Source organism: Solanum tuberosum, unplaced genomic scaffold, assembly GCF_000226075.1.
Source record: "Solanum tuberosum cultivar DM 1-3 516 R44 unplaced genomic scaffold, SolTub_3.0 scf00012, whole genome shotgun sequence".
Lineage (NCBI taxonomy): Eukaryota > Viridiplantae > Streptophyta > Magnoliopsida > Solanales > Solanaceae > Solanum > Solanum tuberosum.
In genome coordinates this window covers 2,542,598-2,558,960 of record NW_006238937.1, presented here as the reverse complement: position 1 = coordinate 2,558,960, position 16,363 = coordinate 2,542,598, and positions in this window count along the sequence as shown.

Below are 16,363 nucleotides of genomic sequence, written 5' to 3'. Positions count from 1 at the left end.
TAAAAGTATAAAAGAAGAAGAGAAAGAAAAAAAAAAGGGGGGCAAACACGCCCTTGCCCAAACCCTCCCCCCACCCCCCACCCCAAACCAATATCTCTACTATCTTATTTTGATATTAATAGAATAAAATTAAATTTTAAATAATCAAGAAATAACTAAATAGAAAATCTATTATAATTCAAAATCTCATAACAATTTCAGTTTTAAAAGAAAATTACACACATTCTTGAATGATTTAGATTCTATATTTTTAAAACTGTATTTTCACAAAATATGCCTAAGAGTTAGAAAGTTTTCCCTAACTTAAAATTTTTGAAAGTATTTCTTTATATGAAAAACACCAAAAAAGACCCGGTTATTTCATATTTGAAGCTTCATAAATTACGTATATTTGATTCTCATTTCGATAAGATATATAGATAAATCTTTAATTTTTGTGACTTTAAAAAGTTAAAAGGTTGCTAAAAAGTGAGAAAGATTTTTTTAAAAGTAAGACTATCAATTTGAAATGAAAAGTATTGCTACATTATAGGTTTTACACTTGCTTAATTTTACTTTAACAATAGAATATCAATTATCAATAAATAGTGGAAGTGTAATTTTTTTTTTTCCTAGTATCTTATAAGGTGGACCCCATGACAATTTGCACTGCTGATTTTCAGTCATTGATTTTGATGGTTCATTTTTTTTTATCTTTCAAGACAATTAATTAATTTTAAAAAGGAAAACAATTAAAAGAATCAAAATAGGAAACATAAAAAAACTTTCTTTTCAGGTGGTTCAATCACACTGATACAGAAAAGAGAAAAAAATCTTCTTTTTTTTCTTCTTTATCTTCTTCATCTTATTTTCCTTTCTCATCTCCCACGTTCAACTTTTAAACAAATATATAGAGAGAAATGAAAACAAAAATTAAAAAGAAATCAACAAGAAAGGTCTTTTCTTTGTATTTCATATTCTTTAACCCTATATTCACATTATCACTAGTTGATCTTTAATGAATATGTAGATCTAACTTTTATTGGCTATGTTTTATTATCATTTTTCACACTCTGTGGTTCAGTAATTGACCGGAGACTATACCATATAAGGCCTAATCACAACTTAGTCTTCTTTTTTATTTTTTCTTTATTTAGGAGACCAATTGTTAAAGATATGAACTTGGTACTGTTTTCATGGCTTTATGTGGGGTTTTTATGTTCTTTTATTCATTTTGCACTTATAATTTTACTGGATTGTAGTTTTTACATTATGTTTTAATAGATAGTAGTTTCATGAATGATGAAGTTTATGTTGCCATATAGAGTAGTTTGTGATGATATACTTCATAAACTTTCACTTGTGTTAAATTTGTAATGATAAAATTTATATTATAAAATAAAAATTACTTATAAGACTGGGCATTACAACATATGAAAGACAAATTGTATTACATATTTTACTTTTGACTCTAATATGAATATCTCAATTTAAATTTTTTATTTTATTTTCTCTTTCTTTTTACAGGTATAAAATGTGAGAATTGAAGCAAGATTGATTGCAAGCTATGTGTCACCACATTATTGATACTTTGGAAGGAATTTTTACTTATATGTCTTTGTTTAGGAGTAATATTTGATATATTTTAGTTAGATTTTCTTGTCATTGGACATATTTTACTTTTATTTAAGGAGTTTGTAATGAGATATTATTCTTTAGTATAATTTTAGTTATTTTTATTATATGATCATGGGTGAATTTTGATATAAATATTTGTCATTTAATAAATTAATTCATCACAACTTGATTACTTTCAATGACAAAAAATGTGTTGTCGTAGTACCCTTTTTTGTTGAATATGAATATATATTTTTTATTTTGTGACTATTGTAATTGTCACTACTTATGATAATATTTAGTGACAATATATGTCGGTAAAAGCAACACTTTTAGTGACAAAATGATAGATTTAATCACAAAATTATTAACCTTTTTTTATAATAATAAATTTGTCCCTAATTTATACATTTAAGGACAAAATATTTTTTTTGTATACAAAAAATAGTCTTTAGTGACGATATTATATCTTTTCAACTACGAAATACATATAACTTTAGAGACAGTTGATGTCATCCCTGATTGAACTAAATAATTAGCGACGATATAGTTTTGTCGGTAGTAATAACCTTTTTAGTGACAAAACATATTATTAACTACAAAAAAAAGTTACACTTTTTATGACAAATAAATTTGTCACAAATGTTTATGAATTTGAGGATGCTTTTTCTTTTTGTAGTTAATATATTAGTTTTAGCGACAAAGCACTAAATCGTCTTTGTATACTTTTAGTGATACACGTTTAGTGACGACTGATTGACGAAAAAAAAATTGTCACACAAATTTTTTAGTGACGAAACATGATTTATAGATGACGAAATTATTTGTCCCTCATAATCTAATTTGTTGTAGTGTGCAATTACATTTTTTCAATTAATTTCAGGTGAACCCATGCATTGATCATGATTTTGACTATGAACTCTAATTTAGAATTTATGAGGAAGCTATGAAGCTATCAATGATGTTTTCATCAAATTATGCATGATTTATGAAAAGGATTGCCTTATGATCTAGGTTGCTATAATATTGGCATCAATGAAATTGTGAAAGATTTTCTCACATTAAGGGATCATGGTTTGGTGAAAGGTTTTCTCACTCATGCATGATTCAAGTTTTAAGAAGCTATTCTATGATGTTTTTAGCTTGGATTAGTAACTAAATTGTACTTTTTCATGGATGATTATACGCTTATGATTATGACTAATTCCGTTGGGATTTTACTTAGCACCTAGAGGATATTGAGATGGAGGCTCTCCCGTTTGTAGAGGCCGAGTATCTAGTCGAAATCTTTTGTCCCTAACTAATGTGCCCCCGTAGGATTTGTCATAAATAACTTAGTTAGTGGATCTACCTAAGCTAGAAATTAAGATCCTTTATTCCTTAGCAAGTAAGGACATCTTTTTTTTGGTGTGAGAGCAAGACACCGAATTCCATGTTGTAGCTCACATAGTCTATGTCAATTAATAGTAAATATCCCATAAAACAAACTAAGTAATTTTTAAAAGTTTTATGAAGTCTTCATGATGATTTTAAGATGCATTGACCATGTTCATGATTTATGATGTCTTTTAAAGTTTTACTATGTTTAGCTTGGTCATGCTTTCCATGTTTTCGATTATGTCCTCTTATATCATGTTTCATGTGTTATTGCATTTCTTTCATACTTAGTACATTACACGTACTAATACATATTTGTGCCTACATTGTTTCACTAATGTAGAGCTTGGCGACTCTTATCTCTCAATTCGTGGCTAGTTGAGCACTTTAGAGAGTCCTCATACTTCGAGGACGATGCCGCCTTTATTGTTGTCTTATGTCTTATGTTTCGAATATTGTATGTGGTGTATCGGTTACGTCCCGACCATTCTTTTGGATGTAATAGATGACTTGTCAACACTATGTTAGACTTCCGTTTTAAATGTCAAACTCTTTTCTTAATATGAGATTCTTTACTTTTGTCTATTACTATGTGTATATGTATGTCAAGTGGCTTGTGTAGGGCCTCTCGGGGTATTATACGACATGTCACAGCTAGGATGTACTTTGGGTCGTGACATTTGTAGAGGACCTTGCTCCTTTTTGAGTTAAAGACCCTAAAATATGAGTTAATGTGGATTAAACTTGTAGTGTTTGTTGTCCCAACATAGTGGCCTTGATCCTCGTAATAGTTCCGAAACTTTCAAAGGTAATACCAAGGATTGCTTATACTTCATCTTAGAAATTGGATTCAACGGTCTAGAGGAAGTTGATTGAGAATTGATCTTCTTGGAAGTCATTTCGATATTCTTTGCTGCTTGAAAAGTTGAGATGAGAGGTAGAGATTGTCCCACTACGGGTGTCAGAATTTATAGACAATATAATTCACATTGAGAAAATAATAATCAAGCCTGGAAAATGTAGCAACAATCATAATATTTAATTTCAAATATCAGTGTTATAATTTCTATGAATCATCTTATTCGTCTTTTTAAATATAAATTCAAGGGATCGTAAACTGGATCTTGAATGTTGATGAACTTGATCTTGACTTGTACTTGAATTTAATGAAAGTCGAGCTTGATCTTGAATATAATCTTGATGAACTTGAACTTGATCTTGACTACTACTTTAATTCAAGGGTCTTGAGCTAGTTTTTGAATTTGTTGGTCTTGATCTGGAGTTGTTCTTGAACTTGTAGTTTGTGAAGAAATCTGTGGCGTTTAATCCATGAGCTCTCTCTGCTTCTTGTTAGAATTCTGGAGTCTTTTATGATGAAAACGATTATTTCTTTGGCCAATCAAATTTAAGTGACATGACATATTGGGCTTTAGTAAAGTGGGTTCATCATTTGTAGGCCAAAGCAATGGACTAGCCCTAAATTTATATCCATTAAATTTTAAATGATTGCACTTACACTTTTCTTTTGCTTAATTATGTTTTTGTAGATAACAAATTTGTTATAAGAAAAACGTTGATGGCTTTTCAAAAACATACAAGAATTGGGAAACACAATACAAGAAGTGTGTTTTCCCATGTCAAAACATTTCAATTCTTTTGGGACTAGCACACATGGTCTTGTCTATCTATAACCTATGGCATCCAATGCTACTACTCTCTCCACATTTCAATTTATTAAACTGATTTTGACATGATATGAAATTTTATCTGATTTGAATGTGACTTTGAATTTAAAAATATAAAGAAGATTTTTCAATCTTGAAATATTAAACTAAAAATATGTAGAATCTACCATACTGTCTTTTAATCTCGTAGTCTTAATCATATCATGTAAAAGTTATAAGTAAAGAAGAGTTATCAAAAAAAATAAAATAGGACAAACAAGTTGAAATAGGGGAATCTAGTACTACTAATTATTTTCTTTAAGATAATATTTTTCTTTAAAAAAATAAAAAATAAAAAATTATAGGAGCTGTATAAATAAAAAGAATAAAAGAAGACCTAGTTTATTTATTTATTTTGGAGAAAAGGTCAAATATGTCCCTTTAACTATTCAAAATTGGTAAATTTTATCATATGTTATGTTTTGACTTTAAAATGCCCTCGTCATTTTATTTTTGGCATAAATATGCCCTTCAACTAGTTTTTATATAATACTAGTGCAGTAACGCCCGTAACTATGCACGGACCCAAGAGTTAAAAGAATATTTTTTGGAAAAATTACCTAAATACACATCTCATTTTACCATAATCTCTAAAAAAAATTATCATTTTTTTTTAAAAAATGCCTCTCGGATACATCGCTACCCTCTCGCTAATACATCCCTATCTGCCTATCCGATACATCCCTCCCATCTTTGATACATCCCCCACCTATATATCCGGATGTTTACTGATGTATCCGGATGTCCTATCCCCTCTCTGTTACATCCCTCCCCTCTCAGATACATCCTTCACCTATGTATCCGGATGTGCTCCTCTATGATACATCCCTCCCCTCTCGAATACATCCCTCACCTATGTATCTGGATGTCTGGTAATGAATCCGGAAGTCCACTGATGTATCCGAAAGTCCACTGATGTATCCGAAATTCATAAATTTTAAGAGATTTTTGTAATTTAGAAAAGTGTAGGGAAATAATATAATTAGTTCTTAAAACTTTGGGATTTAGGTAATTATTTATGCAATGTAAGTAATTTTAATATACCCAATCAAAAAATTCATAAAATATAATCATTGCATAATTAATGCAAGTATAACTAATACAAGTGTTACTAATGCAAGTATTACTACCACTTTCTATTTAACATTATTCTTATACACTCTATCAAATGATCTTAAGTGATCGGAAAAATGAGGCAAATGTTTATTGGGTCAAAACACTTTACCCAATTATATTATTGTGCTTATAGTTTTATGTATAACTATTGAGTCACTTGTATGAATGACATTTGAGATTCAACAATTTTGATCAATTAACACATTGAACCTTTTTTACTATTGGGAATCGTGTTTTCACAAACGTTTTTTGGGGCAAGTTTTGGGACGGAGCGTATCAAAAATGTTGAGCGCAAATTGAAGATGTAGATTCATAGGGCGTAAGTCCTAGAATTTGGGATGTAAGCTCCAAACTTAAAAACGTAAGTCCTGGGCGTAAAAACATATGCCCTGGGAGTTTTTTTTAAACCTTTTTTGCTTTAAATCATATTCTTTTTATTATTGGTGTAATGATGTTTCTCAAATAGTAATTGTAATACTTTTTCCTTCATTATTGGTTATTAATACCTTTCTCAAAAGGGACCTACTTCTCATCCTAGGAGTTAGCAGGTATGAAAGAGTCCCCTCTCTGTCTGTCTCTCCGAGTTTCTACTACTAAGTAGCACTTCTGCTATTCAATCATAGAATCGATTCCGATCAAGCTGGAATTGTTACTTTCCAAAAATCTTGCTTCAAATCAAAGAAAGAAGGTCTATTTTCCCACGTAGTTCGTCGGTCAAACCAACGATTCTCTTCTCAAAGTAATAATAAAAATCATAATATTTTTGTCTATATATTATAAGTTATTTATTAAAATTTATTTGTAAAATATTTGAAAGTCTTACTTTTTTTTTCTCAGTAATAAAATTATAAAATTATAAAATTGAATATACATGAGACTATGCTCCAAGATCCATATGACTTACGCCTTGTGTCTTACATATCATCCCCTACTGCATAAAAAGTCTCGCTTCACTCCCCCGCCTTTTAAAAACACGAGAGTATATGGATTGATTTTATGCTCGATGGGAGCGCGTCATAGTTGTCCCAACTCATCATTTTTGTTCGTGACATATCAGCTTATAAAGATTAATTAAATATAGTTATAATTCATGATATTAGTAATCTTCAAAATCAAGAAAAACGAACTTTCTCTACGACAGGTTATATCACAATAATTTGCACTTAAAAATCCATTTTGGGACAAAACATACACAATGAATAGCATATCATTGTAAAAATAAGAATGTGAACCAATGTAAGTCCTAATAGGCGTACAGAAATCACCATATATGGACTATGGTTGTACATGATACTAATTAAAGAGAGTAACTAATGAATAGATCGATATTATGTTTGTTTTTCCTAGCACATCTGAGACTTCTTAATTGGCTAGTTGTAAATAGCCCCAGGGCTATGGAACAAAGGATTATCTCGGACCTAGACCGAGGTATTGATGGTGATTTTCGAATCTCGCTGAACAGAATGCTCTTCCCGTAGTGCCCCCTTCTTCCTCCTTGTCTCTTTCTCTCTTACTATGAGGGTCTTTCCTGATTTTCTTACCATAATTGTTGGAATGAAAATCGAGAAAGAGTAGCAAGAGTGAAGCATTAAAAACAATATCGACACACCATAGTCCAAATCCAGAGCAGCCTGCAGTAGTAAAGTGATAGTACAACATAATAGGTGAACATATAAATCCCAAAATGAACTGAATAATTTGACAGTCTGTGACTAACTTTTTCCACCAAGGCTTCTTCTCTATAGCACAAAGGAAATAATAAGCGTACATTACAACATGAACTGAAGCATTGATCATAACAGCAATATGGATCAACGACTGCCTAGCGTAGATCCCAAGATAACAAAGAAGAGGCACCATCGTATGGTGGTACACGTGGAGGAATGAGAGCCTTCGTGATCGAGACCTACTAAGAATGATCAAAAGAGTGTCCACAAATTCAAGAATCTTTGACAAGTAACAAACGTGGATCCAAAAGAACACGGGTCCACGTGGAAGAGTAGTACTATTATTGTCCGCAGGGAAGCAAAATACCCATCGTCTCCAATCATGTCGTGGCATTTGGTGGAAGACAGCGAGGCTGCAGCCAACGATCATGATAAGAGAGACGAGGCAAAGGACCAGGCTGTGCACGGCCGTGATGCGGTGGAGAGTGGTGGTTGGGAGTGTGGGGAGGAGTGATGAGAAGCGAAAAGATAATAGTGTAATGGACAAGTAAATAGAAATTGAGAGGGTGAGGAAACACAGGGAGGAACCAAAAGTGTGGCCTTGTTTCCACTCAAATTGGCTAATGGTTGGGTGGTCAACAAGCCAATAGTGAACACTAGTATAAAGATCTTCCATTTTTAGAGTTCAACTTATAAATGGAACTCTATATCGAATGCATAAATATACATATATAGAGTGTCAAAGTGTCAGCTAATTAAAAATATTCATTTTACTCTTGGCTTTTGCATGTATAATAAGGTTCAACCTTAAAATATTAAGAGCATGTTTGATATTGTTGTTGAGAGGTCAAAAATAGTTTTTTTTATAAAAAAAATATCTTTTTTGAAAAATCAAGTATTTGTCAAACCCTCAAAAGTGTTTTTAAATAGAAGCAGAAGCAGTTTTTCTATTGTGGAGAAGAAGCTAAAAATTTCTGCTTCTTAAAAAAAGCAGAAGCAAAAAATTATTTTTTTGAAGACTAAAACATCTCTTACATATTTACATATTTACCAATATATCTCTTATTTAATTAATTAACATATTTCATAAGTTTTTTAAAGTTTCATTCAAGAATTTTATTTTTTATTTGATTTATGTTTATATATTATTATTTATATTTTATATATTATTTTAAGTATTATTAGAAATAGGTAATAATAATATTTTGCATGATTAAAAAAAAATAAAAAAGTAAAAATTAAAGATTTTAGCTCTCCCAAAAAATGTAACAAATAAAATAATTTCTTTTCTTAATTTACGTATTCCATTATTTTAATTTTATATATATATAACTTTAGAGGATTATGACAAAAAAAAGAAGCTAAAGATTGAATCCAAAAAGAAATAGGTTACAAATAACAAAAATATTCTTCTTTTCAATATTTTTCAACAATACTTTAGTAAAATCTTAAAAAATAATAATTAAAGATTTCAACTCCCCTAAAAAGGTAACAAATAAAAAAATTATTTTTCGTAGTTTAAATAATCTTAAAAGCACATTGTTATTTGTCATTTTGGTAATTTGACTCTCAAAAACACTTTTTTTTTTTATAAAAGATAGTCAAACACAAATTGCTTATTAAAGCACTTTTCAAATAAATTTGTCAAACACAACTTTTTTTTTTTAAAAGCACTTTTAAAAAAAGCTATTTAAAAAAAATATTTCTAGAAATAAGCAGTTTTTAGCAGTAATAACAAACAGACTCTAAGTTTAATATGAAATTTATTATTGGATCCCCCGCTTATATATCTGATAAAAGTAACATTTTCGATAAACTTAAGTCAAATGTCATCCTAATATGTGCAAAGCTAAGTTTTACTTTTTCGATTCATATTTACTTAGCTTGTTAAATTTGAATTTTGCATGCCTATTAAGGAAAATTTTATTTCCTCCATTTCAAATTAATTTATTTATCGAGAAATTTTTCATTTTTCAAATTAACTTAATTGTTCAATTTTCAAGATAACTTTTAGAATATTCTTCCAATTTTACCCTTCATCAGTTAATATCGAAATTAGTTATGATAATGAATATTTAGTTATTTTAATCATAAATTTGACAATAATTAATAAGGGTAACACTGGGAAGCTATCCCTAATTTATGTTTTAACCTTCTTTTCTTTAAGGGAGTGAAACTAGGGGTGTTCAAGGGTCGGTTTGGATCGGTTAATGGTCAAAACCAAAACCAAACCAACTTAATCGGTTTTAAAATTATCAAAATCAAACCAAACCAAATATAATATACATTTATCAGTTTGGTGGTTATCGGTTTCGGTTTGGTTTGGTTCGGTTATTCGGTTATTAACCATACACAAAAATAAAAGAAACAATTCATTCAAAATGTGAAAAAAGTGACAACAATCCATTCAAAACAAAAAATAGTTAGAATGACATAAATTACCGAACTTTCGATCACTGAATTTACTATCAATAAAGCTTTAAAATTCACTATATTGGCCTAGAAGGAAGAGACAATAACATTTTCAGTCTCACATAGAATTGTCATAGACACTTGTATACATGAAATCAATAAGATAAATGTTTTCACCTTGGGCATTCTTGCTTTCAATAAGTAAAGTATAAGGAAATTTTAATGAAAACATGTATAAGATCTTCAAAATTGTTTGTAAAACAATATATGAAGTATGTATATTAATAAAATATATGTATATAATTTATCGGTTCGGTTCGGTTATTTCTTCGGTTTTTTTCGAATAAAATCATAACCAAACCAAATACTACCGGTTTTCAAAAAGCTAAAACCAAACCAAACCAAACTCAAATAAAATCGGTTTTATTTTATCGGTTTGATTTGGTTTTTTGGTTTGTATCGGTTTTTATCCAAACCGTGAACACCCCTAAGTGAAACACATCAACAATTCAATTAAATACATATTTTACAGTTATTCCCTATTTTTTTAGAACTGATTTAAAATTATTTTTAAAAATAACTTTATTTAATTAAACCTATGATTTTTGTGGTGCTGACACATAGGCGTTTTTTCTTCTCTTATTATATATAGATTATTATTAATATTATTAGATAGATACTTTTTTGATAATCAGTTTTTAATTATGTATATATTATTGTTTTTTTTTAACTGAAAATTCAAGAACGTGTGTTACATTTTTTACCGTTATACCCTATTTTTTAGAACTGATTTTAAAAAATATTTTAAAAATTATAAAATAATTACTTAGCAAACTAAGATTAACACACTAAAAGAAGAACAATAGAAAGAGTAATGTACTGTATTTATTCCTTCATTCGTTATTTTCTTCAAATGAAGTGCAAAGCTCTTTTATAGGCAATGTGCATGAGGTATGGATGGCAGACACAAGCCATCCATCTCTTGGCACAAGGTGCACACAAAAGTCACACTTTTAATCTTGCCGTACACATACTATCCATAAGCCACGTTGAGACATCCATATGTTCACAACACTCCCCCTTGGATGTCTATGCCTAATTAAAGAAACATTTAGGGAAGAAAAATGAGTAAATATATTTTTAAATACGCATTTGTTTGTTGCCTCATTAAAAACCTTGCTAGGAAAACCCAATGGGACAAAATCTAGACTAAGGAAAAAAGAGTACAATGCGTATTCTACTCCCCCTGATGAAGACCATGATTTATATTGTGAAGTCTTTGCATTCCAATTTTGTGTACCATCTTCTCAAGAGTTGAGGCTGGTAAAGATTTGGTGAATAAATCTGCTAGATTATCATTTGAATGGATTTGTTGTACATCAATATCACCATTCTTCTGGAGATCATGTGTGAAGAATAATTTTGGTGAAATGTGCTTCGTTCCTATCTCCCTTTATGAAGCCTCCTTTAAATTGAGCTATGCATGCAACATTGTCTTCAAAGAGCACTGTGGGTACCTTGATATCATACTTCAAACCACATCTTTCTTTGATGAAATGTATCACTGATATTAACCATACACATTCTCTACTTGCTTAATGAATGGCTATTATCTCAGCATGATTTGAAGAAGTAGCGACAATGGACTGCTTTGTAGATCGCCATGCTATAATAGTACCTCCGTATGTGAACAAATAGCCTGTTTGAGATGGAGCTTTATGTGGGTCAGATAAATAACCTGCATTTGCATGACCAACAAGATCTGCACTATTTTTGTTAGTATAAAACAAACCCATATCACTAGTCCCATTTAGATATCACAATATATGTTTAACTCGATTCCAATGTCTTCGTGTAGGGGAAGAACTATATCTTGCTAATAAATTAACAGAAAATGCTATGTCAGGTCTCGTGGCATTAGCAAAATACATAAGTGCGCCAATTGCACTAAGATAAGGTACTTCAAGACCAAGCGGTTCCTCATTCTCTTCTTGAGGTCGGAATGGATCTTTAATCACTTCAAGTGATCGGACAACCATTGGAGCACTTAATGGATGTGCTTTGTCTATGTAAAATCGTTCCAAATTTTTCTCAGTATAGGCAGATTGATGGATGAAGACCCCGTCTGCTAAATGTTCTATTCGTAGACCAAGACCACGTTTTGTCTTTCCAAGGTCTTTCATCTCAAATTCTTTAGTTAGCTATTCAATTGCCTTTTGAACATCTTTTGGAGTTCCAATGAGATTAATGTCATCAACATAAACAGCAAGAATAACAAAGCCTGATGTTGTTTTCTTAATAAAAATACAAGGACAAATGGCATCGTTTATATAATCTTGTTTTATCAAGTACTTATTGAGGCGATAATACCACATGCGCCCTGATTGCTTTAAGCCATATAATGACTTTTGTAATCTGATTGAACACATTTCCCGAGATTTTGAACTATATGCTTCAGGCATTTTAAGTCCTTTCGGAACTTTCATTATCAACTGAACCGTAAAGATAAGCTGTTACCACATCCATCAGATGTATTTCAAGGTTTTCATGCACAGCTAAACCGATGAGATATCGAAAAGTTATTGCATCCAAAACCGGTGAATATGTTTCTTCATAGTCGACACCGAGTCGTTGAGAGAATCCTTGCACAACAAGGCGTGCCTTGTATCTTACAATTCATTTCTCTCATGGTTCATGATCAAATACTAATTGTGACAAAGAGTATTTATTATAATGAGTCGGTCTGAGACGAACAAGTGATGTTGCATGTAAGATAGCATGACCCCAAACAATAGCGGGCAACTTAGTTTTCATAAGTAGAGGTCTTGCTATCAATTGTAAGCGCTTAATAAATGACTCAGCAAGGCCATTTTGAGTATGAACATGAGCTACAAGATGTTCAACTTTTATCCTTATTGATAAGCAATAATCATCAAAATCTTGGGATGTGAATTCTCCAGCATTATCAAGGCGAATTGCCTTAATGGGATAATCTGGGAATTGCGCTCTTAATCGTATCATTTGTGCCAATAATTTTGCAAACGCTAGGTTGCGAGATGATAAGAGGCACACATGATACCATCTTGAAGATGCATCTATTAGGACCATAAAATATCTAAACAACCCACTAAATGGGTGAATAGGTCCACAGATATCCCCATGTATATGTTCCAAAAATTGAGGGGATTCAATGTTAACCTTCATTGGTGATGGCCTAGTAATCAATTTTCCTTGACAACAAGCAACACATGAAAACTCGTTACTCGTAAGAATCTTCAGGTTCTTTAATGGATGTCCATTTGTGTTTTCAATGATTCGTCTCATCATTATTGATCCAGGATGACCTATTCGGTCATGCCAAAGCACAAAAGTTTTTAAGTTAGTAAACTTCTGGTTTACGATAGAGTGTGCTTCAATTGTACTTATTTTTGCATAATATAAGCCAGAAGATAAAGTTGTAATTTCTCCAACACATATTTCTGGTCTGAGACAATCTTCGTAATACCAAGATATTCGACATTCATTTCATTTATTGTCTCAAAATGATATCCATTTCGGCGAATATCCATTTCGGCGAATATCTTTAAAACTTAACAGGTTTCTTGGGGATTTAGAAGAGAACAATGCATCTTCTATAAAAAGTTTTGTTCCCTTAGGCAGAAATATAGTAGCTCTTCCAGAGCCTTCTATTAAGTTCGAATTACTAGAAATTGTAGTAACATTTTCTTTTCTTCTAAGCAAGTAAGAGAAGTATTTCTCATCTTTGAATATGGTGTGCGTTGTTCCACTATCAATTACACAAATATCTTCATGATTGATCATTGATCCAATTTTTTTTTGAGAGGTATCCATATATTCTTCAAGATAAAAGATATAAACAAAGTAAACATTATCATATTATTACTAAAAAATAATAATTACACAACCTTTACTTATTTACAAGACGAGGAAAACATATTCATAGTAGTTCATACAAACGACGAAAGTGAAATATATTTACATTATTACAGACCCATCACCTATCAGTTGATCTATTTTTCCTTCGGGATTCTCAAAGAAATCCGCTACATCTAGATGCATGGGTTCAACATTATCTTCACAGATAAAGTTGGTTTCTGCGTTATTTTTCACCTCCTTCAGGGAGGCTTGATACAGTTCAACTAGGTGCCTTGGTGCACGACAGGTATGTGACTAATGCCCTTTTCCACCACATCAATAACATTTGTTGTCTGAATTTTTCTTCTGCACCACTTCATGCTTTTCATTCTTCTTTTTACACTGCTGGTGGTGAATGTTATTATTTAGTGCAAGACGATTACCATGATTGAAATTTCTTCCTCGACCACGGCCACGGCCACGACTGGGGCCATGACCTTTTCCACACTTAGATTGGTGAAAAATTGCCGTATTTACTTCAGGAAATGGCATAGAACCAGTAGGTCGACTTTCATGGTTTTTCATCAGTAAGTCATTATGTTGTTCAACAACAAGGAGATGTGAAATTAATTCTGAATATTTTTTAAATCCCATTTCTCGGTATTGGTGCTGCAGGAGCATACTCGAGGCAGGGAAAGTAGAAAATGTTTTCTCCAGCATATCACGGTCAGTGATATTTTCTCCGCATAATTTTAATATAATTGTGAGATGATTTAAAACATGGAAGAGTTGTACTCACTAATAGATTTAAAATCTTGAAGTCTCAAATGGATCCAGTCATAACGTGCCTGTGGAAGGACGACCAACTTCAGGTGGTCATATCTATCTTTTAAATTATTCCACAACACCCGAGGATCTTTAATAGTGAGATATTCCATTTTTAAACCCTCATCAAGGTGATGACGGAGAACTATCATCGCCTTAGCACGGTTTTGGTTCGATGCCTGATTTTTTTCTTGGATGGTGTCTTTAGACCCATCGCATCAAGATGAATTTCTGCATCAAGTACCCATGATAGATAGCCTTTTCCCGATATGTCTAAAGCAAGAAATTCAAGTTTAGAAAGATTTGACATTTTTTAAGAAAGGAAAATGTATACCTTCGAGGCTTTTAAAGTCTTTACTTGAACTGACAAAGACTCGTGCTGATAACGTGTTATAAAATAATTACTTAGCAAACTAAGATTAACACACTAAAAGGAGAACAATAGAAAGAGTAATGTACTGTATTTATTCCTTCATTCGTTATTTTCTTCAAATGAAGTGCAAAGCCCTTTTATAGGCAAAGTGCATGAGGTAGTGGATGGCAGACACAAGCCATCCATCTCTTGGCACAAGGTGCACACAAAAGCCTCACTTTTAACCTTGCCATACACATACTATCCATAAGCCACGTTGAGACATCCATATGTTCACAACATTAAAAACAATTTTAATTATTTAAAAAACAGTTTTTTTTAGCATTGTCTTAAATATTTATCATTAAAGTAATTTTTTCAACCTTTTTAAAAACAATTTCGAACTCCAAATTTTTTGAGCTTTTTAAATTTTGATAATAAATATATATTTAAAAGTTATTCCCTGTTTTTTGGAACTGATTTAAAATTATTTTTGTGGTGTTGACACGTAAGGATTTTTTCTTCTCCTATTATATATAGATAGATTCTTTAATCAAGTGATACTCTATAATTTAATTTGGTGGTCTTCTTCTTTTTGTCTTTTTTAATTTTTTTTTTTTTGTAATGTCAATTGCTAGTATGTCTCACTTCGTGTAACCAATTACATAATTTTGTGTGATTATTAATAAATGAATATAGTAATAATGCAATTATGATAATTTGTATATTGTGATAATGACACGATTTAATAGGTTAGGTTTAGCTAGCATTTGGACATAGATTTTCAAATATTCTTGGCAAATATTATTTGGGTGAAATTTTCACCATGTGTTTGGTCATAGTATTTGAGAAACATATTTCACTTTTTAGAAAAATATGATTTATACCCTAAGTTTTAAAGACTATAAAAAATAATCATAAGTTTGTATTACAAGTCAATTGGATCTTTGTTGCAATAAATAACAAGTAGTGTCCATGACACTGGAGCAATGTGACAGTTTGAAGTGAGTGCAACAAGCATCATTCCATACAGCGTGAAGTAGACAAAGCACATGACTTTGTTACCCTGAGCCGATTGTTCATCATTTTCATCAACAACCCTATCATCACTTTCATATTCACTGAATATTTCATCACTACTTTAGTGATCACGTAAAAAGTTATGTAATACAACGCAAACAACTAATATAGAGGGTGTTTGTAAAAGATAAAAGTTTGGTGTAAAATTTCAATTTTTAAAAGATCCCAAATAATGAGATTTGGCCCAAACACTAGAAATAATTAGTATTTGAGAATTTGAGATATTTGCCAAAATATTTGCCAAATAATTGCTAATTCTATGGACAAACACTATTAACCAAATTTTACTTGGAAAATCTATGGCCAAATGGATCCTAATATCATGGACCTAGTAGCTA